A 17,524-nucleotide genomic window follows, 5' to 3' on the forward strand; every position below is an offset into this window, starting at 1 on the left:
ACTTTAAACTTATGACGAGAGACACGTGTGACGTGAAATGCGTGTGCTTGTATACTGTATACTGATATATTAATTTGATGTTATGAATGTCATATACTAATATCGTAAATTTGGAGATAAAGTACAATAGATCGTACACGCGCTTCAGTTAATTGTTTATATATATATACCTATATGGCTATACCGTATACGGATTTCCTAATTATCGTTCAAGCGATAAGCGATAACGCATTACTAGTTTCACATATATATTATTATAATATACTTTTATAACCAATACAGATAAGCAGTAGACAACTTTTGAAACAGTTTAACGAATTACGTTATAATGCATTTACGTACAATACGTTTTTTTTGCGGGATTTTACCCGGCGGGATTTCATCCGGACGGGATTTTGTCCAGACGCGATTTTGGTGGCGGTATTTCGTCCAGCGGGATTTTGGTTGCGGGATTTTATCCGAATACCAGAATTTTCATTATTATTTGGACACTGCTGAACAGATGAAAAATAGTGCTGAATACTATTGGTTGATATTCCAGTTGATATGGTATTGGAAACAAGTTTTCCTTTTACTTTTTTAGGTTTTAAGTCATTATTTAAAAAATGCTTGTTGAGATGCCTGTAATAGTTACTAAGAATCCATCTTTTTTTTGTATGGCCATGAGACACAGTCTTGAATACTTGTGATGATGTTCCACAAAAACAAGTGATCTTGGCCAAAACTTTATCATTAATATTTTCATTTTCAAAATCATTGTTTGAAGAAAGAGCAACAGTCACAGTTTGTGATGAAATCATATGCTCTACTAATTCTTCATTAGTAGAATAATAATGTCCCTTTAAACACTCACTAGCAGTATTTAAAACTGCTTTTTTTTCTTCATGTAAATCAATTTCTAAACCAACATTCTGATCAACATAATTTAATTCTGTAATAGTATTAGATTTAGAATTTGGCAAACTATTTTTTTTTACACGCTTAGCTTCATTATTTTTATTAATATCTGAATATTTGCGTTTATCTTTTACTTCATCCTCTACTTTATTCATATTTATTTTCTTATAATAATTTACTACCAACATTAATTGTTTTTTAAAACCATCAAGAATTTTGAACTTAGTTATATTATTTTTAAAAACACCATAATATTCTCCATATTCACTACATTCAATGATATCAGGCAAAGTTGTACGACCAAATTCTTCAATGTTAACAATATCTTTGTCATCAATACTTCCAATAACCGTTGAATTATTGTATCCATTTATCACCAACATTTTTTTTAACCAAGAAGGTAATGTTAAATTTATACATTTTCTGCTTCCATAAAAGGATCAAACACCACATCTGAGCACATATTTTCCATATTTTTTTTGTATGTGTACTTTTAAGTTTTTAATACTAATACGTTAGTAAATAAGTCAGTTACCTACCTTTGATAAAAAATTAAAAAAATTAAAATTAAGTATATTACTATGTATATTATTATTTATTATATTATGTAGATTGTATTATATTATTACTTGTATTATTAGGATCCTATAGGTACCCAATCATACTTATTATAAAACAATAGATAAAAAAATTTTAAATTGAATGTACAATCCTGAAGTAAATCAAAAATAAATAGATAAAAGCTTTTTTATATAAAATTAAATGCTCAACTAAAAATTAATTTAAATCAATTTAAATCTCTTTTTGTTAAAAATTAATTAAATTTAAATAATTGACATATTTATTAAAACATGGCATTAAATACAATAGATAAAACACTTTGTTTTAAAATAAGTATGTTTTTTAAAAATAAATTTTATAAATAGGTTACCTATTAAGTAACTTTATAGGTTACTATAAAATGTCTATATTTATAATAATATAACCCAATAAAGTAGTGACAGGAAATGATTTTTTTTCAAACTTGGTTTAATTAATTTATATTGATAATATTATAATCTTATGAGTTAATAGGTACAGGTATACTTAACATTTTTTGGAAGTATTAAAAATAATTAAAAAACAAAGTCAGATGGATTTAAACAATCTTTCATAATATAATAATGTTAATAACAACAATAATAAATACATACCAATGTTTTGAAGAAGCAAGACAACTCTGAAATCTCATTGAACATAATACTACATATGTATAAAACTTTGTATACAATACTCTAATATTACCGGAGATATTACTTAAATAGGTTTTTTTAATAATGTAAAAGCACTAAAAGCATAAGTATAATAACTACTGGTTACTTTTGTCACTGTACATTTTTTATTGTATGGTTAAGGAAGTACTTAATGTCTAATCCACGAATAATAATACTGTATTGATAATCTTAATTTGTGGTCTAATCTTATTAAATATTATCAGTTTTTAGCTAAAAAAATTACATATTGGAAAATCATAAAAAAATGCTAAAAATAGCTTAAATAGTAACTCATATGCATATCATAGTGCATATCATAAATTATCAGGGGGTCTATTCTCGAAAAGATCGAATAAACGTATACGTAATTACTCGTATACGAGCAATTCGTAACCTTTGCTCGTCTACGTTCATTATCTCGTATTCTTGAACAGCATACGAGTAATCTAAACGACCAATTCGTATACGAATAAATCGAACGTACAAATCATTAAAAGTGTAGTTGGTAACTCTGTAAAATGTCAATCTTATCAAAGTTTTGGCGGGTTTTTGAAATATTTTGTACGTTATCACAGCCGACCGGCGTAGTTATGGCACAGCATTTTAGAATAAATGTGGTAAATGGTAATGATAATAGCTATAATTATGAATTATTGGCTAAATATTTTTTATCTTTGATAATTATTAATGATTACTGATTGACGATTACTAAGCAGTAAAACTTTAACTCATCGTAAATTGTTCCTTGTTTTACTATTATTTTTTTATTACATTTTTTGGTTTTACTGTACTATTTGATTGTTTTACTCGTTTTTTCTACAATGGATACGAAAAAATACAGAAAGCCGAATACTACAGATAAACAAAAAAAATTACTAGTAGACTTCATGGTATTACATCCAGAACTGGTGTCTGGGAAAAATACCTCGAAGTCTACAGTAAAACAGAGACAAAAGCTGTGGGAAAGAATTTCAGAAGTTTTAAACTCTGAAGTTGGTCCAAATAAATCTTGGAGTGAGTGGAGAAAGGTATGTATAATAATATATTGTAATTGTATTATATAGTTGTGTAATGATTTTTAATAGTTTTATTATTTTTTTTTTTTTGCTTACTCAGACATGGTGTGATTTAAAAACAAATGTTAAGAGTAAGGCAGGGTGTAACAGAAAGGAAAGGAATAAAACTGGTGGTGGAGAAGTAGATTTAGAAGTGTTTAGTGAGTTTGAAAATAAGATATTGGAACTGATCGGTCCGACAATAGTTGAAGGACATAGTTCAGTGCAAGAAAGCACTGCTGATATTTCGTTTTTTGTACCACATTTGTAAGTTTATTATGTAGGCTAATAATGTATTAATGTAGTTGCTAATGTTACGTTAAATACTAATCTTGTGTATTATAGTAAATTGTAATTTAGTTAGATTCTTGTTGAGACAAAATGCTAAATTTCCATAGGTGTTTTAAAAGAACAAACAATATTAAATTATTTGGTAACAAATAACATTTATTTAATTATTAGATTAAATTGTATATTATTAATTAATTTTAATATTAACTATTCAATTTTATAATGTACAAAAGATCAACACAAAGCTTAAATGAGTCAAATGTAGAATTGGTCAATGATATGCCTGCTATGATAAATGATGTCTCAGATGATAATATGTGGAATGATGGGTTTGTTATATTTAAAAATATATAAATGTATGTCGTATAAGTGTAATTTTTAAAATTATTTCTTTAATCTCAGTTGCTTGACTCAAGGACTTGAAGATCTTTTATCTAGTGTAGAAGAATAAATAAAGTGGTTGATGATAATTGTGCTAATGACCCTATAACAAATGGCCCAACCGTATCACAACCATCAATTAGGTTTGTATAGTTCTAATATTTGGAATAAAATGTTCTTACATACTTACTTAAAAATGTATATTAAATATTAAACGTGTACATATTTTCTAATTAATTAAATTAATTTGTTCATAGAAATGTATATAGTGGTAAAAAAAAATCAAAAATGAACAACTTGCAGAATACTGTTGCTGCCACAAAATCATTTGCTGCTATAAGTCAAAAAAAAACAAAAATTAAGGCCAATTATTATGAAAAAAAATTAATATTGCTGGAAAGAATTGCTGCAGCTGAGGAAAAAAAAGCTGAAGCTTTAACGAGTATTGCTCAAAGTCTGGAAAGTAGATATAAAATTTAACTGCTTGTTAAGCGCTTATTTAAAATTGTTTATTTGTTTTCTTCTTCTCTTCTTTGCTTAACTTTTATGCTTTATATGTTTTTTTTTATTAAAATCTTCTTACCTTCTCTTTTTGGTTTTTATCTAATGTTAATTATTATTGGGTGCTTGAGTATAAAAATATTGAGTTTATATGTTTTTAGGGTTGGTATGCTTTGAATGTCTAAATTGTATGCTTGAAAAGAATATTTAAGATAATTTAATGATGATTTTAACTATTTTTGAATTAACAGTTCAAATTATATATTAATATATGTTAAATACAGTGTTGGGTAATACAAATAATAATATACCTACTATATATTATTAGTCATTATGGACTGATTTTAAAATTCATTTTTAAAAAAGTAACTTAATTTATAATGCCTTATTTTTTGTCTTTTGAATGTAAAAGTAACATAATTTTAATAGTTTTCTAAAGTAATTTACCCAACACTGGTTAAATGTTAATAATATATTAATAAATTATATTTTATAATACTAATAATAACATAATATGTATAAAAACAAATAATTAGAATACCAAACACAAATTTGAAGAAACATTGTTTATTACTAACTAAGGGGAAAGGGGCTTACTTGTTTTTAACAGTATTAGACACTGCATGCTTGTTATAAAATGTATTAATACATAATATAACAAAAAATAATGACATTTTTAATAGATTTTTATTAATGTTAGATTTTATTTTAATGTCTTGTAAAATATGAACGTATGACCAGTTGTTGCATACGACGACCAATTGTTAAATGTTGACCTACTTCAGGGTCAGGATTAATTTGTGCATCATACATTCCAAAATCGACATTTGCAGGATCATCAGGTTCATTTATTGGAACAGGTATGTTTTCATTAATGCACATGTTATGGAGAATGGTACAAGCTATAATAATTTTTGATGCTCTCTCTGGGTGGTAGTGCAAAACTCTATGCTTCAGTAAACATCTAATTATAATTTAATAAAATAAATGTTTGAATTATTTATATATTATTTATTTAGCCTAAAGAGAATATGTACCTAAAGCGCATTTTCAGAATACCATTACATCTTTCAATTGTAGACCTTGTACTTGTATGCCAATTATTATAACCAGCATCAGGAGAATCTGGCACTGGGTCACTTAGTGGCGTTAAAAGCCAAGATCTTAGTGGATATCCTGAATCACCTACAGAAGATATTTTACTGAATATATAAAATGTATCTTATACCAATTACAGAGAAGATTGATAATTTATACCTAAGAGAAAATATGATGAATGACCATTACTATGTAAATTTTCCATATACGTTGATACACAACTTTGACGCCATATATAGGAGTCATGAGTACTACCAGGAAAATTTGCATTTACGTTTAAAATTCTAGCATCTGAATCACAAACCTTGAATTGTATAATTTAATGAAATGTTAAAGTAATAGTATATAGTATTCAAGAAAGTATTAACTACCAGGTAAGTATTAGGTAAGTAGTAGGTAAGTATTACACTTACACGTCAATTAATAAATTTAGTTAATAAAAAATAGTGTTTTGTGTAATTATTTCAGTTACAACATACAAATAATAATTTTATGAATTTCCCATGTATATAAAAAGTTATTTTTGAATGTACAAAAATAAAGGTATCTGTTTTATTTTAATAAGATTCAAGCTTTTCATAACTTATATTTATTGTTATTTGTTTATGATTTAAACTAAATTTATTACTGTATTAATTATAAGGTTACTTTAGTGCCTATTTTTATTACTTACTAGTTGAGTGTTTATACTGTGATATCCTTTCCTGTTCACGTAAATATGTTCCGGATATAGTCCATTAGAATTAGGTGGAAAAATTGCTATATGGGTGCAATCTATGCAACCTATAACTCCCGGTACACCAGTTTTTTCGTAAAATCTAAATATTATTATTAAACAGTTATACATTTTTAGTATAACTGTATAGGTAATTGATATTCAGTTATTATGGATATAGGACATAAGGTGTGTCGTATGAGTGAAGACCGATATTATATTAGGTACCCATATTTAAGTATTAAATCATTTAAATTGATTTTTTTTTTGTGATTATTTAATTACAGTTATAGCCTATATAGGTATTAAAATAATAAAGTATTTATGTAGACCCCCCCCCATGCCAGTACCTAATGCCTTAAATCTTGATATTTAAATAATTTAGGTATAATATTCACCCTCTCCTGATAGTATTAAGTTTTTCAAAACTATCTGGGAAATGGATATAACGCTTGACAACATCAGATATATTCATTGCATCAGTGACCTCAGCTATGCATCGACTCACAGAAGCTTGGCTTAAGCCTGAAGACCTGTTATCTCCTATATCAAGTTGATAAGATCCACTTGCAAAAATCGCAATGCTGTCAAAACCTATTAATAATTTAAAATTGTACATCAAATTGATTGACAATTTTTATTAGGTACTATACCTACACCTACTTTAAACGTAGAAAAATTACTTATTAAATTATACCTTTCTTTCTATTGAAATTGACGATTTTCTTGTTGGTTCAGACATATAAGGCGTTAATACTTCAATGAGTTCACCAGCCAACCCTTTACTTAGGCGGAATTTTTTAATAAACTGTTTATCAGATAGTTCTAAAATTAAATAAGAGCAATAATAATTAACAATTAAATAAAGGCTGTGTTTGGGGTCCCAAACAACCGTAGTTACAATGCTGATATTATTTAAATTCTTAACTTTTCCCGGGAAATAACGTCAAAAATCTAGCCGCTAAAATATTATATTTATTTTACTGCCGTAATATATATATAATTTATTTAATGAATATAGTCAATAGGTACCATATTCAATATGAAATAAATTTTAAATATTCTTTAAAATTAATTATAATTTTTGTAAAAAGGACATAATATATTGAACGAACCTTCAAAAACATTTTGAGCTTGGTAAAATCGACGAGGATGATTATTTACTGCGTCTAACTCTACAAATTCTAATTGCTGTAACATTAACATTTGTTCAAATTCTTGAAAAGCCATCGTTTAAATTGGGGGTTTACACTACAAGTAGGTAAATAAATAACGAATAAATAATTGAATTGAAAAAAATGATTCAAATTTAAACTTTTAAACTTTTAATTAACGTTTATTGTTTGGTAGGTGTAAATACGTTTTGATTAAAACAATAAAATCAGATAAATAATGATAATAAAACGTACGAACACTCTATTCGTATGGTGGATAAGTAACCGTAAGAGAACTACGAATAATTACGTATACGTATGTACGATAAAAATTCAAGAATACGGTTTTTTAATATACTACGTAAAAATGGTGGTTTACGTACGCTTTGGTCGTTCACTTTTCTTACGTTACATTCGAGAATAGACCCCCAGGAGTTTTTTATTATAACCATTTATCACCATAGATTAAAAAAAAACAAAGATAACACATTACAATTATAATTTATAACAAAAATATATTAAATCAATGTTTTAGTATACATTTGTCATATGGTCTTTTGATTTTTTTCATAGAAAAAATACGGTATATGTCCGGGTAGGTAGGAATAACAATTTAATATATTTTAAGGTTCAATAAATATGTATAATGAATCCAATAATGAACTAACGTGAACTAATCACATATTACTCCACTGATTCTCAATAAACCAAAGAAACATGAGACAAATATTTTTTAATTTTAATTTTAATATAATTCTAACAGTTTCTAACAAATAAATTATTATAAAACAAGTATTGGTTCATAGACTGATTCTTATGTATTGCAACCTAGCAGCTTATAAGACAAGTGTACCTATACATAATTACTTAATCTTATAAGATAATATAAATTATGAACCAAATTTAAAGAAAGTTAAAAAATAGGTAAGCAATTATGTATATAGCGGAGTATATAGGTAGTATAATAATTGGTTTGGTAAATAATACCATTATTATTATTCAGATTATGATTATGTCTGTTAAAACAATCAAAGAAATAGGTATTCTCAAATTTTTGTTTTAAATAGAAAATATTAGTCATAACTATAATCGTAAATTTTAAATTACCATACTTAAAATAATTTTAATAATTATAAAAAAAATTTGCTCCCAGTTACTTAAATATTGTAAAACAAAATTGTGTTTAACTATTAATTCACAAAATAGTATATAATAATATTATGTAATGCATATTTTAAACATTTATATTTAAACTTTTTTCAAAAGATTCCCCACGATTTCCTATGATTTCCCGTGATTTCCCAGGATTTCCCATGATTTCCTATGATTTCCCAGGATTTCCCATGATTTCCCATGATTTCCCATGATTTCCTATGATTTCCCATGATTTCCCATGATTTGTACACCGATTTCCTATAGTGGTTTACCCCTATCATTTTTTTGAATTTCTAAAAAATGTTCAGTTGTCCTCATAGATTTAATATTTTCTGAACAAGCAGTTATCATATTAAGGCGCCCGGTGCCAATGCGATTTTGTACACAAAAATACGCTCTACGGGAATAGGGATCTTATGCTGTAGAATCAACCAATTTGATAATTTTTTTTTTTAACTAATAGAGGGTAATATTTTACAGGCCGCATCGATTTCCGTTTTTCAATATTTTGATCTCAAACCTCATAATAAGTCATAAAAAAAAGACAATTTTTATCTTTTTTTATCAATTATTTTATGTTATTATTTAAAATCAAATAAAAAATCTGAGTTCGATGCGGGGTGTAGAATATTGTTGTTTATCAATTAAAAAAAAAATTATCTGAAAATATTCATTTGTCAACGAGTTATCCATATTCCCGTGAAGTCATTTTTGTGCGCCGAAACGCCAAAACGGACAACTAAATATTTCATTATTAATTATTTGATGACATGTACCTGCGAGTGCGTGCGCGTTGTTCGTATACCCCGCTCTACTCACCACGTACCTGCATATTTACCGCGTATAAAAATAACTTATTATTATTATTTATTACTACGGAATATTATTGTTATTATTGTCAGCGGCATTCAGCGGTCAACTGGTTGGGCCATAGATATTCGAATTCGTTTTCTGCCATGAGTACTAAGTACTGCGTATAATAACTTGCATTAATTATTTAAAAATACGTATTGTTTAGGTATAAGTTTTTACATTTAATTATAATTTTAAAAAAAAAACATGTATAATATATATTTATATTATTTTTAAACTTAGTTCGATGTTACCTATACATATGACATTATTGCCTACATGATTTAAAAAATAAAAATATTAATCGAATACCTAGCTAAAAAACAAATAATAATTTAAAGTAGGTACATAAACTGCTTTTAATGTAGTATTTCAGGATTCATTATTTCTTTCAAAAAATGATTTTTATAAAAATCAACAAGTTGAGTTTCCATTTTATTTTTCCAAAACTCAGTATCACGTTCTATTTTTTCAACAAAAATATCTGTAAAATGTGTAGGTATTATTACTATTATATATTTTTTAATTATTTGTAAGTATTGATTATTGATTACAAATTATAATATTACCTTTCGGGGTCCATACTATAAAATAACACGAACTTTTATTGGCTACCCTAAGTTGACCCTGGATTTGATAGTAATAATTATCATTTTTTTCAATTTCATGTTTCCATATTGATCATTTATAAGAAATTTTATTTTTTTAGCTAATAATCCTTCTTTGGGAGTCATGTTTCTAATACTATGCGGACATTTAATTTCTACGATATCATTATCTCCCACTAATCCATCAGGAGAACCCGCCAAAAAATTGTATTCTACATCTACAAATAGACCCACTGGTAAAACTTTTAAATTATATTTTTTTTCAAATTCGTTTTTTGCCATTGGTTCATACTGAATTCCATAACTAATAAAAAAAAAACAATTAGACATATTAACAATTTATTAATTTAAGGAATATATTATAGTCTTACGTCATTGCTGCTGTTTTTGGTGTAAATATTTCACCGTATAAAATATATTTAATTGTATTTATTCTTGGAGTATTGTTTCTCAATTTACATACTCGGCCGAAATTTGAAGCAGTAAGGCGGTATTTTCGTTCTCTATGCCAATCGTCGCTTTTAGCTTGATCTACTGTTCTTCTTTCTAACAAATTAATATCTTGAACACTCAGCTTTAAGTTATTTAAAATATTATTTTGACTTTGTTCCAAATCGTCCTGTGAAATCGGCAGTTCACCGCAACCCAACTCATTACATAGATCTCCGTAGTCTTTATCGGGTCCAGAAAATGGTTTCAATTTATTAGTTTGTGAACTAAAAAAATATCATCATAAACATCATAAACAAGAGAAATATTTAAATGTAAAGAAAATATTTTTTAAATTATAATTAACCGGTGGATGGTCCAAAGATGAGTTAGTTTAGATTTTTTACTGTTCTGCAGCCTGTTTTGTTTGTCTTTTTGCAATTTTCGTATGTATAATTTTGTAAACTTTCCTGGACTTTCTTTAGTGGCAGTTTTATGAAGTTTACGTATGTAGTCAGGACCAAAATTAAAAGAGGACACTGCTGTCATACATCTTGTATTATAAGAACCTATACATTTGGTTAAAAATATATCAAATACAGTTTACAGAGTAGGTATCTACACTATGTACAACATTTTTTTAATTATTACCTCTTAAAGAATAGTTGATTCTTTTCCCCCCCACGAATTTAGCAACTACACTATTATACGATTCTACATAATTGTTGTTTACATCGTAGATTAGACTATCTGCATGGTATGCTACTAAATTTTTGGCTGCAGAAATGTCTTGCCATAGGCCACATTTCTCCATTTCCGGAACATGGTTTTGGACATTAGCATCAGCTGTACAAAAATATCTGAAAACCATTTTTTTATTAAAATTATTTAATGTTTATACATTATTAATATATTTTTTACTGACGGGTCGCACTTGTCATGACAACCGAATACATGATACGGTCCATTATCTATATCTCTTTTTAAAAATTTAGATTTTTAAACAATAGTTAGGTTTTCAAAATTTTTCCAATGCTCAATAGCTTTAGTTATTCCATACCTAAATAAAATTAATAAGATGAACACGATAAATCTATTTTTATTAGAAATTTATAAGTATATAATTGTATAATATAGTATATAGTATAATAAGTTTATTGTCTTTTAATAATTTTCTCAGAGCTCCCAGTACAACTATACCACTGGAACATTTTCTTTTTCCCGTTATGTCAGTAATTCTATTCATGTAGTTTCGCAATATATGATTTTTACATTCAATTTTTTTTATTGGACAGTTTGGACCATAAGGATTTGCCATACTCAATTTTTTGTAACGGAACTATCACCATCACCAATTAGTTTATGGTATATTATATTGTGCATGGCAATACTTTGTTTGAACCCTTCAAGAATTATATCTGATTCCATACCAGTCGATGTACCATCCCAATTTTTGTAGCATTGATTAAAAGTAGGTTCATTAGGGTCTTTTTTAGGTTTTATACAAATTGAGCAATATTTGTTTGGAATTCCCAAAAATAAAACTTTTTTAGTTTTAGCTCCAACAATACAGCCCTAAATTAAAAAATGACCAATTTCAAACAAAAATAAATATTATGCATTAAAAATAAAGAAATGTGGACAAAAACAATTCTACGTAAAGACAAATTTAATTATTAATTATTAAAAAATTGGGTCGGTACTACTTTTATGTGCTCGTTATAACTATACTCTCTATTTACTACCTATAAAAAATTTAATTAAATATAAAAATAATATATTTAAAAAAGAGTAAAAAGAGTTGCATTCAATAGTTTTTGTTTTTTTTTTTTTTTTTTATATGTTCCATTGTAAATCTTCATCTATTTGGTGCTAAATGCTAATGCGTATAAGCGTTTAAAAACACAAACAATGAACTTGTAATAAAAAATAGTGAAATATGCAAAATAATGTTCATTAATGTTTTAATTATATGCAAAATAAAATTTTGATATCATGAAACACATATTTATGTAAGAATGGGAGCTATTGGACAGCCAAAAAAAAAAAAAATGCAAAGTCACAAATATCCTATTCCTAATAATATAGAAGTTTAGGTATAATATTATTTGTACTTACTACACCAGATAAGGCATTATAGTTTGTCCTATAACTCCTTTTGGACCAAGCTCCATCGGCTATAACTGTGATCATAGGAATTCCATTTTCATTTACATCGCCGTTATCTATAGCTAATTTAGCCTCCTCTTTGGCTGCAGAAGACATTGATTCCCAAGCAGTATTATGTGTAAATTGATCAACTTTTTGATGTAATTTTTGGTATAATTTATTGCTCATATTTGGCATATTCAATAAAGCAGAGAATATTTCTAATTGTACAAAACCTTGTCCTGCATTTACTGATGCTGTTACAGCTGCTGTATTGACGTCCATTAATGACGTATTAGGATCTTCAGATTCAACTACTTCTTTTTTCTGGCACATAGAACAATCGAATAAATATTCACTATAAAAACCATTTCTCTTCTCCCCGACAAAAACCAAATTTTTAAACGTACAGCCAAATGGTTGATGATTAATTTTTGATATTTTTTCAAAAAAATAGGCAATATTTATTATACGTCGGCCATCTAAAACTGATCTAAACATAAAAATTAACTTCCAAAGTGATACAAGTATATCAATAACTGTAATTTTCAACGAAAAATAAATATTTACTTTTCTTCTTCTATGTTGGAGTTAACTTCGTATAATAATTGTCCTATTACTTCGTGACTCGTCGAAGGTGTAACATTATCTAATAATTTATTTAATTTTGGAGTTTCTTGAACAGAAGTGTCCTTATTTGAGCAACACGCTTCTTCAGATGAGTTAATTGTTATTAACTTACTAATTTATTATATACAACAAAAGTATAATGTTATACAATCATAAATAAAATAAATTACCTACTTTATAGTTTATTTTGATACAATACTTCAAACTTTATTGATTACGTCTAAATATCTATAATACAATAGGTATTTTCAGTTTTTACTTACCGTTTGATTTTTCCACCTTTTTTTTTCTATAAGCTGCTACTGTTTTAGATTTTACTCCATATTTTTTGTTCATTGTATTTGGCAATAATAAATTTTATCGTAAAAATTAGTTAGAACAAGACACAAAACGGTGTAGGTGCAATCAACAAATAGCAATCCGTATGGCACCGCGTACTCATTGACAAATGACAATAATAACATGTTCATGTTGTAAATATAATATTATCAAGATAATAATAATAATTTTTAGTGTTTTGACTTTTGGTAAAATATACATGATGTTAATAAATACAACTTCCGGCACAGCGCGTCGTGATCGTAATAAACCTGTTCGGTTATGCAGGTAGATGGGTAGTAAAAGGGTTTCACTCACACTAATAACCATTTATACTACTACATACACACAATATCGTAGGAATATGGGACAATATGAGAATTAGGTTGCCAATAATTTGCTCCTTAATAAATACCGGGGGCCTTAAAGGCAGTTGTTAAATCAATTGATGTATTCTGTAAATAATTAGATAATGTATAAGCTTTTCCTAATATATTTTTCCACATAACTAACATAAAACTAAATTTAAGTTTCATTACATGAAAAAGCAAACCTTGTGCTTCAGAAACTGTTTTTGATTTAGTGTTTGATATTTTGCCTTTGCTTATTTGTTTTAATGTTTTGACAATAGCAGGTAAACTATTATATACCGAATCTACTGCTCGCTTATGACTTGCCCATCTTGTATCAGATAACTTTTTTAATGTCAATATTACACCTTCTACTTGCTTTGCTTGTTCTTCTTTTAAAATATGAAGTCTGGGTAAACTGCCTGTAAGAAATGTATATAAAGTTTGTAATGTACCAAAAAATGAAATTGCAACAACAGAAGATCTAATTGAATCAATTAAGACCAAATTTAAATTGTGAGCGCAGCAATGAATATACATTGCAAGAGGATTTAACTCTTTTACTCTTGATTGTAAACCACTAAATCGGCCAGACATTGTACTTGCTCCATCATAAGCTTGGCCACGGCACATGGAAAAATCCAAATCATACTTTTCAATACATTTATTAAGAATATTAAAGTAATTATTAGCAGAAGCACCTGGTAATTCTTCAAAACAAATGAAATGTTCCCTTATCTTTCCTTCTTTGTCAACAAATCTTAAGCTAAGAGAAAATTGATCATTCTTATTTATATCTATAGTTGAATCAATGATAATAGTAAAATATTTGGCCAATTTTATTTCATTTAATATTAATTGAACAGTTTCGTGTGCCATAGATTTAATTATATGATTTTGAATCATATGACTTAAATAAGTTTCATTTTCATTTGATTCTGCAAGATGTTTTGCTAAAACAGCATCAACCTTTAAAACTAACTTAACAAGTTCTATAAAAAGTCCTTGGTTTGGTGTTTTGTAACTAAAATTTTCTCGATGACCTCTAAATGGAAGACCATTTTTGGCAAGAAATAATGATAAATCAATTAATCGTTTTAAAACGTTGCGATTATGTTCTTTTTCTTTTTTTCCTGCTAGAATTATATTATGCACAACAGTACTATCATTTTTAATTCGTGTTCTCAATATTAAATATTCTCTCTCAGCAGTTTTGTGTTCATTTGACTGCTCATGCTAACAATTTTTTCATGACCTTTACGAAAATTTGAAACTCCTTTAGATGGATCAGACCACTGATAATGATGTTGAGAAATAGTACGAAATAAAAACATGGAAAGCAGAACATTTTATTGCTTCTTGGAGAATAAACTAACCAGTTACGTTTACAAGGAAAATTTGACTTGGTTATTTTATCATACCACTTTAAAAGAAAACTTTGACCATTTTCATTTTTTGGAAAAATAAAATGTTTTCCATCAATACCTGGCTAGCAAGGCCCTATTTCTATAAGAGCTCTTATTAAGAGTGTTGAAAGTATCGTTTCTCGAAATAAATCAGGATCTGAAGGATATTCTACAGATTTGTCTATCAAAATTGACTGTGCTGAATCATAAGCTGTGTCGGTTGAGTTTAAGTGCTGTGATATCACTAATTGTTCTAAAACAATAAAAAAAATAATGTTCACTATTAGGAATATAATGTATATGCTATAGTGTACTTTTATTAAAATATATAATATCATTTATTTTATATTATTTAAGCATTAAATACTTCAATACTTGAATGTTATATAAAAAAAATAATTGGATACAAGGAATGAAAATACAAAAGAAATAATATTTCATATATATATATATAATTTAAAATTATATTAAATGTTATTTATTTTGTGATAAATTTATAATATTATATTTTATTTACCTTCAATTTCATTAGGAACATTAGCAACAACTTGGTCTAAATTTGTTATAACTACTCGGACTTGATATTTTGATACTGTATTTTTTTCAGTATTTAAGGTGGTAGATTGATCTAAAATATAGATAAATCAATTTATTATAATATGACACCTATAAATTAAAGGTGCTGGTAAAAAAACAATATCTAGTTATTATTTATGTTATTTAATTATTGTTTAAATTATTATTTATAATCAAATATTATATCTAATAATAATAAATAACCAATGATTAACTTAAATTACTGAATTAATTTTAGTTTCTAAGTTTCTAAGACTCATCTTGGTCCTCATATTGTTTAAAACAAAAAATCCTTGATGGGTAATGAAAAATTATTGTTAAATATTAACTACTCAATAGGTAGGTAGTACTTAATAATATATAATAAATAGAATACTACCTTGTTTTTTAGATGATTGAACAAAGGATGGAATACTTTTATTTCCTTTTACAGATTTTTCTTTTTCTTTCATAATTCTTCTCGCCCCACCTGAGAGACGAGTTTTTTTTGTAGGTGGCTGATACAATGGTTCCATAGTGATGGACGTCCGACAAATGACAATGTCAATATTTATATGTAAATACGATGTATGGTAACATTAGTTTATTGTTAACTGCTGACTAAAATAGTTTATTTTGATTGTATACCAATCAGGAATATCATATCATTATGGTGTGATTATTTAGTGGCTTATTTTTCGCATATATATTAAAGAATATTTAATATCTATGATTTTTCAACGGCAATTTTTTAGTTTAAATAATATCCACAGGGGGCACCACAAGCATCGAAGGCTGGTTGTTATTTAATATTTAATATTTCAATAATTTAGCATTATAACATAAATAACCACTATGCAATAATGCATTATTTTCATTAAATCGTAATGTATAAGTAGTATACATTTGTATGTTCTGCGCACTTTTGACTGCGGAGATTGCAAATTTTTAAGGGGGATTTTTCCCCTCAAACTTTTTTTTTCTCCGCTCTACCAGACTGCGGTGATTTTAAAATTTTTAGGTGGATTTTCCCCCTCAAACTTTTTTTTCTCCGCTGTACCAGTAAAAAAACACTGATTTTCAAAAACCATAATGTATTTTCTGCGCACTTTTGACTGCGGAGATTGTTAAATTTTAAGGGGGATTTTCCCTCTCAAACTTTTTTTTCTCCGCTGTACTAGTAAAAAACACTGATTTAAAAAAATTTAAAACCAATTATTTTTTCCCCCGTTACACATAAAGTTTAAACAGTGTATACACTATTTATTTCCCGTGTAACACAGACGGAGTATTCCGCTACAACCAATAAATTTTTTTCTATGTTACACATAAAGTTTAAGCAGTGTATATACACACTTCATAATTATATTTTTTAGTCATGTTTTTTTTAAAAAATAAAAAATAATACGTTTTGGTTCAAAATAAAAAAATATATTTATATGTATTGTCTCATTATTCTAAATTAATTTTAAATTGATTAAACTAGTTTTATTACTTCCCTAGTAAAAGGTACATATTCTACAATGCGATCATGAATTAATAAACAATAAGCAGTTACACCTGAAAGAGATTCTGATGCTTCAATTTCTAATTGAACATTACTGATGAAGCTGTAGCTGAATCATTCTGTTTTGACGTATCGATAACAATAATTGGAGCTTGCGTTAGAAATGTAGATGGGCTTAATATCGGGTTCCGAATACTTTTTTCATAGTACGATTCTTGAAA

The 17,524-nt window shown here is 27.0% G+C and overlaps 3 pseudogenes; 1 reads left to right on the plus strand and 2 right to left on the minus strand.

Moving 5' to 3' along the window:
* The first annotated feature begins 2,971 nt into the window (after window positions 1-2,971).
* Window positions 2,972-4,459, plus strand: LOC126553965 (uncharacterized; annotated as a pseudogene).
* A 536-nt stretch (window positions 4,460-4,995) lies between these two features.
* Window positions 4,996-7,421, minus strand: LOC126553966 (putative nuclease HARBI1; annotated as a pseudogene).
* A 7,604-nt stretch (window positions 7,422-15,025) lies between these two features.
* On the minus strand, window positions 15,026-16,332 carry LOC126553967 (uncharacterized; annotated as a pseudogene).
* Between the last annotated feature and the right edge of the window lie 1,192 nt (window positions 16,333-17,524).

Source organism: Aphis gossypii, unplaced genomic scaffold, assembly GCF_020184175.1.
Source record: "Aphis gossypii isolate Hap1 unplaced genomic scaffold, ASM2018417v2 Contig00385, whole genome shotgun sequence".
In the NCBI taxonomy this organism is placed as follows: Eukaryota; Metazoa; Arthropoda; class Insecta; order Hemiptera; family Aphididae; genus Aphis; species Aphis gossypii.